The sequence below is a fragment of the Notolabrus celidotus genome, chromosome 20, assembly GCF_009762535.1.
Source record: "Notolabrus celidotus isolate fNotCel1 chromosome 20, fNotCel1.pri, whole genome shotgun sequence".
Classification (NCBI taxonomy): Eukaryota; Metazoa; Chordata; class Actinopteri; order Labriformes; family Labridae; genus Notolabrus; species Notolabrus celidotus.
Genome location: NC_048291.1, coordinates 15,072,261 through 15,079,676, shown reverse-complemented (window position 1 = coordinate 15,079,676; position 7,416 = coordinate 15,072,261). Strand labels below are relative to the sequence as shown.

The 7,416-nt window shown below is 42.0% G+C and overlaps 1 long non-coding RNA gene across 1 annotated transcript; it reads right to left on the bottom strand.

Annotated features, from left to right (window-relative positions):
• Nucleotides 1–749: 749 nt before the first annotated feature.
• On the bottom strand, nt 750–1,087 carry LOC117831849. The gene is made up of 3 exons (XR_004635094.1): nt 1,025–1,087; nt 864–946; nt 750–787 (listed from the first exon to the last, which is right to left on the bottom strand). It is a non-coding gene; the product is annotated as an uncharacterized LOC117831849 (long non-coding RNA).
• Between the last annotated feature and the right edge of the window lie 6,329 nt (nt 1,088–7,416).

The window sequence follows — 7,416 nt, the reverse complement described above, 5'->3', positions numbered from 1 at the left end:
CAGCTCTAGCAAGGTGATGGTGGGCTGGCAACGGACTAACTGTTTAAGCTCCCGATGGAGAGAGCTATCAAGGACATGCTCAATGAACTGGTCGCAAAGGAGAACATCTGCATTTGGCATACCATCAGGTGAACGTGACCTAACTTGCTCCATCAAAGCCATAAGGGCTAAGGAAAACTCCTGAAGAGTCTCACCCTCCTGCTGGTGCCGAGAAAAGAAGGCTTGCTGTAAGGTCACATATGACTGAGAGCAGCCATATAGCTCCTTTAAAGTGGTGAGGACCGGGGCTGGGTCTCCACCCTCTGCACTGGTACGAAACCTTATCTCTTCCTTCGCCTCCCCCTCTAAGTGATCAAATATGAAAAGTGCCTGATCAGCTGCAGAGAGGTGGCGGGCACGCACACACGCTTACAACTCCTCAATCCATTCAGCTATACCGATGCCTGTCTTCCCATTAAACACTGGACACTTACGGTCTCTGGGTATGACAACCAGCCGCCCTGTGACAGTAGCGCTTACACCTGCAGACGGGGCATGACTAGCCGGAGCAGAGGAGGACGAGGCAGCCCCACCTGAGCCCCCCGGTGAAGCGGCCCGCTCTTAAAGAAGACGCTCATTATCCGCCTTGAGCTGCGACACAAGGTCCCTTAACTGCTGCACTTTCTCATCCATGACTGGCGAGGAAACCGCAATACTTACCAACTACTTAGTTGCAGTCAGAACAAACAGCGCCAGCTGAACCAAAGGCTGGAGGAGGAGCCGAGTGAGGGCCTGCTGCTCCAATTAACTGAATTCAACAAAAACTACAGTCAGTTTGCAGCAGGGAACCACGGACATAACCAAGGCAGGCTAGAGCCACTTACCTCAGGACACGAGACGCCAAACACAAGGATAGGCTCCTGTAGAGCAACCTGTCCACCACGGCAGCCAGTCAGCCTCAGCCACACTGCAACAGGTGGAGGGAAAGTCACAAAAACGCACAGAGCGCACACACAATGGATAGACAAAAGGAAAGGCGCGTTACCTGAACAGGTGATTATTCAGCACCAGATCGAATCCTGGTCTGACGATCCACACCACGCACACCGCAGATGCCGAGCCACACCAGGAAGTGGACTGGACAGGGAGGAGAGGGCGAGCAACCACTCGCACCTGTATATACAGATGCCCATGGCGCTGCCACAATTGTGGCAGCGCAGTGGCAAAACCTGGCACAGTGCCAACAGTGGCCAGGAGGTAAACAACCTCCAGCCACACCTGTTATCCAAAAGGTTAAAGGTCAACCTGTTTAATAACATCGAGGATGGCCTGACCGTATTCACACAGTGACTATTTCCCTTGTGACATGATCCTCAGGGTGAGAGCTCTGGCTAAAATAGCCCTACTGTCATAACGATGAGCTACTTTATTTATTTATTTACAAGATGTAAGTTCTATAAATAAAGGATATCTGTTTGACAAGAACAGATAGAATCATTCTGAAGGGACAGTCTAGTCATATTTAGAAAGCAAACAACATGTTTTATAGGCTATATGCTACTGTTAGCATGCTATCATCGGTCAACTGCTAATGCTAGCATTAAACTACATTTACTCTATGTCAGTCAATGTAAAATACTTTTACAGCAGAACCAAAATAATAATTTAAAAGTATTATTTAACTAGGATAAACTGGCTGTGTGGCTATCCCCACTTTGTTGTCTGTCAACTCTCAAATCTCAACTCTCTTCTTGTTATTGCTATATGCCACTAGCTCTCTCCAACTACACTAGAGTTGCCACCTGTCCCGTCAGAATTGTTCTCTTTTTTCACCAGCTGTTCCGGGAAAATAAAAATCTCTCCCGGGACACAGTTTGTCCTGTTTTGGGGGGGAAATGCAAAAACCTCATTTGATTTCCTTCGTTCTGTAGTCTAGAAAGGTCCCCTGTGCTTCTGCGGCTGTTTAAATTTCTCTCTGTTTTTTTCCCGTCTATGCGTATGTCACACGAGCGTGCCCTGGCACTCAAAGCAGCTTAAAGGTGACATATCATGCAAAATTGACTTTTTAATGGTTCTCTACCTGAAATATGTGTCCCTGGCATGTCTACAAACCCCCCGAGAATGAAAAAAATCCATTCTGCCCCTGTTTTGATTTCTACACCTTTCTGTATGTGTGAAATGTGTGTGAAACGAGCCGTTTCAGACTTCCGTGTTTTTGTTACGTAACAACAATATCCGGTCTGTCACGGAGTCAGAGCTCAGAGCTTGTTCAGCCCATACACTGTATAAAATAATACTGAATCCCTCCTCTGTTTTTCATTACCTGCACACGTGTGCTAACAAGGAGCTTAGGAGGGAGGCATGCTAGTTGTAGGCTGTCTTAATAAACACAAAGGTCGGCTTTACTCCCCACGTCTGCAGATTTGAAGATCTAGTGGATGATTTTTATTTATAATGAATAAGTGTTAGCGCTAGTTAGCATAGCTACATGTTGTAGCTGTGTACCAAGACATACGTCGACATACTGACAAATAAAACAACATGAAACACAGAATCTGTGACCAATCCTTCAGAAAAGGTCCCGCTGCCTTTCTGGCAGAGGTCGGTTTTACTCCCCAGGTCTGCAGATTTGAAGATCTAGTGGATATTTTTTATTTGTCATGGATAAGTGCTAGCGCTAATTAGCATAGCCACATAGCTACATGTTCATAGCTGTAGCTGTAGCTGTGTACCAAGACACACGTCGACATACTGACAAATAAAACAACAAGAAACACTAAATCTGTGACCAATCCTTCAGAAAGGTCCTGCTGCCTTTCTGGTAGAGGTCGGTTTTACTCCCCAGGCCTGCAGATTTGAAGATCTAGTGGATGATTTTTATTTATCATGGATAAGTGCTAGCGCTAGTTAGCATAGCCACATAGCTACATGTTCATAGCTGTGTACCAAGACACACGTCTACATACTGATAAATAAAACAACAAGAAACACTAAATCTGTGACCAATCGTTCAGAAAGGTCCTGCTACAGGCGCCTCTCCATCAGGATCAGATTCTGGATCAGATTCAGAGGGTTGAAGTAACGTGATCTCTGAGCAGCCGTGTATATTCAGCCAACATGTAAACATTAGATCAACGTGCTGGACAGCCGAGGCACATCCACTTCCTGAGGGGGTGTGGTCAGAGAGAAAACAGAGTGTTCTGAGGAGGACTGAAGAAGAGGGCTTTTCAGGCATGCCAAAATCTGATTTCAAAGTGTTTTTTTGAGCATAAACTTTAAAGACATGTTTTGGGGACCTCTTAGACCAATATATATTGATGAAAAAAGCGTAATATGTCACCTTTAAGAAGGGAGGGCAACTTGACCGGAGAGAGACAGCAAGTTGAATTGACCGACGTACTCCGCGCTAAGGTCTTCTTTTCACAAACCTTTGGCGTCTCCATTTGAAATGGGGGGAGAGATGAATGACGAAGGAGATGGCGCAAATGGAGCACTAGGGGAGGGAAAAACGCATTGGAAATCCAATGAAAATCCAATGCTTTTTTGAAAAACATAAAGGCATCAAGCTGTGGTATCAAACAAACAAAAACAGGCAGCCATTGAAACTTTTATGACCAAAAAAGGTTCACCCAGAAGAAGACAAGATTGCAGTGGCAGAGCTTAGCATTGTCCTATGTCCGAATTTTATGTTCATTTAGTCAGTCTGAACTAGTTGTAGTGGCTGAGCCCTATGCCCCAAACAATTGGTTGAGTGCAAGCGGCAACGTCCGGTCTCAAACTATGAAGCCCATGCGGAAGTGTTATAAATTGCAATTCATCGAGAATCAGCTTGAGGCTGGCTGCAGAAACACCGGAAACCACATAGACACCAATTCAAAAAAGATGATCTTTGCAGCATTAATAAACATGTTTACAGTTTGGTTGAAAAAATGGCTTGGCTCTACGTAGCTAATCTCTCTATCGGCACACCCTTTACGGGGCTGAATTTTTTTCTAACGCAACGGTTCAGAAGATATTAAGATTACGAGTTTTTGCCCAAATAAGGACATGACTGACGTGACTCCCTGACGGGAACACATGGCTATTGGCTAGAAGGCTCAAACTCCGCCTCTTTACGTCACACTTCAACTGGTTGAGTTCCGCATTTCCAATATGGCTGCCGCCGTCGATTTGCTTCAAAACAGCTCTCAGGAACAGACGGGTGACGTCACGGATACTATGTCCATTGTTTATACAGTCTATGGTCGAGTGTCCCTTTTTTTCACAAATCCAAGGTGGCAACCCTAAACTACACCACCTGTGTTAAGACTTCCTTGCTAACCTTAGCATTACTCAGGAGTTTACAACTTTCCCCTTTTGCTGTACAACACATTTAGGAAGCAGTACAAATATTTGCATTCTGCCATCTTCTAGATTACAGTAATATTGGGTAGTAGCCTAACTGGCCATCTTCAAACAGTGCTAATATTAGCTGCTTTCCAATGGTTGCCCTGATTGTAGTAAATAGGTTAAAGAAAATGTTATTTTAAACACAATTCTCTTTCAAATGTCTCTTTATGACTTTGGAATTGACAAGAACTGAAATGTTATCAACCTGTAAGAATCCTTGTAAAACTGCAAAAGGAAAAACTCAGCTTCTTTCATAAAACATCTGAAAGTAAAAAAAAAAATGTATTTGCTTGTAAGCTTTGAGAATGAAACTAGACAAAGCAGGAAAATAATATATGCATACCATTTTTTCTTTCAAAACACAAGAAATCAATTTATTGAAAAAACAGTAATTTAATTCAGTTTTATGGACAGGATTATTTTAGTTCTTTTTATTTTCACTCTTAGCAGCTTTTACATTAAGCTGTTTTGGATCTATGAGCTGAAGTTGTGCCTGAGACACGCCAGCTTTACTTGGTTGCAGTATCATGAGACCAGTGCTCACTGGTGTGACATAATGTGTGAATTTTTGGAGGATTATCGCCGCTCTACTTTGGAATGCATAACATGTCTGAGTGGAGGAATAAGACTCAGAGTGGTAATAAGGCTGCCTCACACAATGTGCTGACAGTGGACATTCTGTTTGACTCTACTGTCTAAACAGTTCTGAGGCTGCTGAATGAAGCTCTTAATATTTCATAACTGAACTCCTATGGTTACAACAACTCTATCATGTGCATGTAAAATCTGATACATCTGATTATTATTAAACTTATCTTCAGGCATGCTACACATTAACGTCAGTACACTAAAACTACTACTCATACAGTCTGGGGCTTTGGAGGACCCTCTGATACGGCTGAAAAAACACTTGATACTGATGATGTCACTTGAATCTTGAGGTTGCAAGATGTGAGCATTTTGTAGGCCAGGAGGGTCTTATGAAAGTTGCATTTTTGGAACATTTAAGATCCAGAGTTTTTGGGGCTTGACCCAGAATTTTTCAACATGTTCAGCTTTAATTTTGGTCAAGATTTATTCTTTGAAGAAGTTTCTCAGTTTGGTGGACTTTTGTCACAAATTACTGTTTTGTTGCTTAGGATGTGTATAGCATTAAATGGACTTATTCAAAAAACCAACCAAGAATTAAAGGAAAAACTACTTTGCTGGTAGAAAATTTGAACCTCTGAGGGACAAAACTTTGGTTTTGGTTTGTGAATATTTCTTTCCCATGCTGGATTAATAAGACTTAGTAAGGCCAATGCTGCCCCCAGCAGGAGGAAAGTCTCGAGCAGCAGTTTAATGCGTTTTGCAAATGCAGTATACAGTGACTCCAGTCACAGTGACAATCTTAGATAAAAGTATGAATACTTCTTCTCATTACATCTCTGCCTGTACCAGTGGAGTGAGTTATACTCTGTATTACACCAAAAGCCTTAATAACAGTACACAGCACAGAGAGTGAGCCTTATGTTTACAGTCTCTCTCCAGTCCCAGAGAGAGCACTCATATTTCAAGCTGTGGTGAAATGTAGATTTATGCCGTAGTCATAACAAAGCCTGAACACAACCAGAGCTGTGATCATTGGTAATGCAGACAAGACGCTTGCGTACTGATGGATGACTTGAATCTGTGTAATGTAAGAGTGAATGTATTTAATTTAATAACGCATCAGTTAAAGTGCGTAAAGCGCCTACCTGCAGGCACAATACACAGAGAGAAGACTTCATCTGATGACTAAAAGTCGCTGTCCCAAAGACAACAGTGACCACACGATGGAAAGAAACCATACTCTGCTCTCTGCTGAGAGCCAACAGGCTGAGTGTGTACTTAAAAACTCGTCAGTGTGTCCATAAGGGTTAGATTTTCAGTGAGTGTTGGAAGATATTTCATACCAAATTTAGAAGGAAAACATAGCCCAACAGCTCAAGTTCAGTTCATGACTCCTGGGAAGAAATCCAGTAATAAAATAACAGTTGTTTGCCTGAGAGGGGTCCATGAGGTTATTTATAATGAGCCTGAGAAAGCTGACGACCTTTAACAGCCAGAAAAAGCAAAAAGATCTGCTTCATTTTCTAGATTTACTGCCAGGGGTCATCCAAGTCTAACTGCAAAAAACAAAACAATGATGTCATGTTTCATTTTTATATTCCCCTCTATTCATATGTTATTTATTTTTCCCCGTTGCGGGATGAATAAAGGAGTATATTATCTTATCTTATCTTACAATGAAAATAAAAGTACTCACAAATAGTTTCATAAAGTCTTGAAGGGATGAAACAAGACTTTTGCATCCCAACAGGTTTCCCTGAGTGAAATATACAATAGAAAACACTGTGTACTTTTTCTTGCTTTACAGTAAAACAGCAGCAAACTGACAGCCAGCAAGGACCAAATGTGACAAAATTAACAGAACATGTATAACAGATCATCCCATTCAAGCTTTTATCAAACTATGGAGCTTTATTATACATACTAAACACAAGTGTATGGTAGTTAATAATAACTATTGTTTGATTTAAGTCATCCCTTGGTGCTCTTTCTGTAGTTTTCAGAGATGTTGTTGGACCTCACAGGCCAGCCTTCATCTGTTTTCTACACATCTGGTGTGTGTGTGTATCTGTTGCCAGCCTCTATTTCATTCATTTCTACTGATGGTGAAGTAAAACAGGATAACAGGACCACATGAATCAGCGCAGCACATGATTGACTTTTTCTGCCCAGTCACTGTGAGAGTCTGTGATGTCTTGTTTTCCATTTATGAGTCCTTAAACACAGCCATGTCCCATTCTGTGCTCTGTTAAATGTTAACTTCATGCACCATCAGTTTCATAGATTTCGCTGTGGTCGCCTCCAAAGTTTATGTCTTCAGCCTCTCCTGTCTTTTTCTGATGTCTTCTTTCTTACCTCCGTAAACAAAACAATGTAAAATTATCAGACTGCTTTAAGCAATAAATAACAGACCACTGCTACAAAGTATTGATTAATCAGAATTTAACAGAGCTCAAA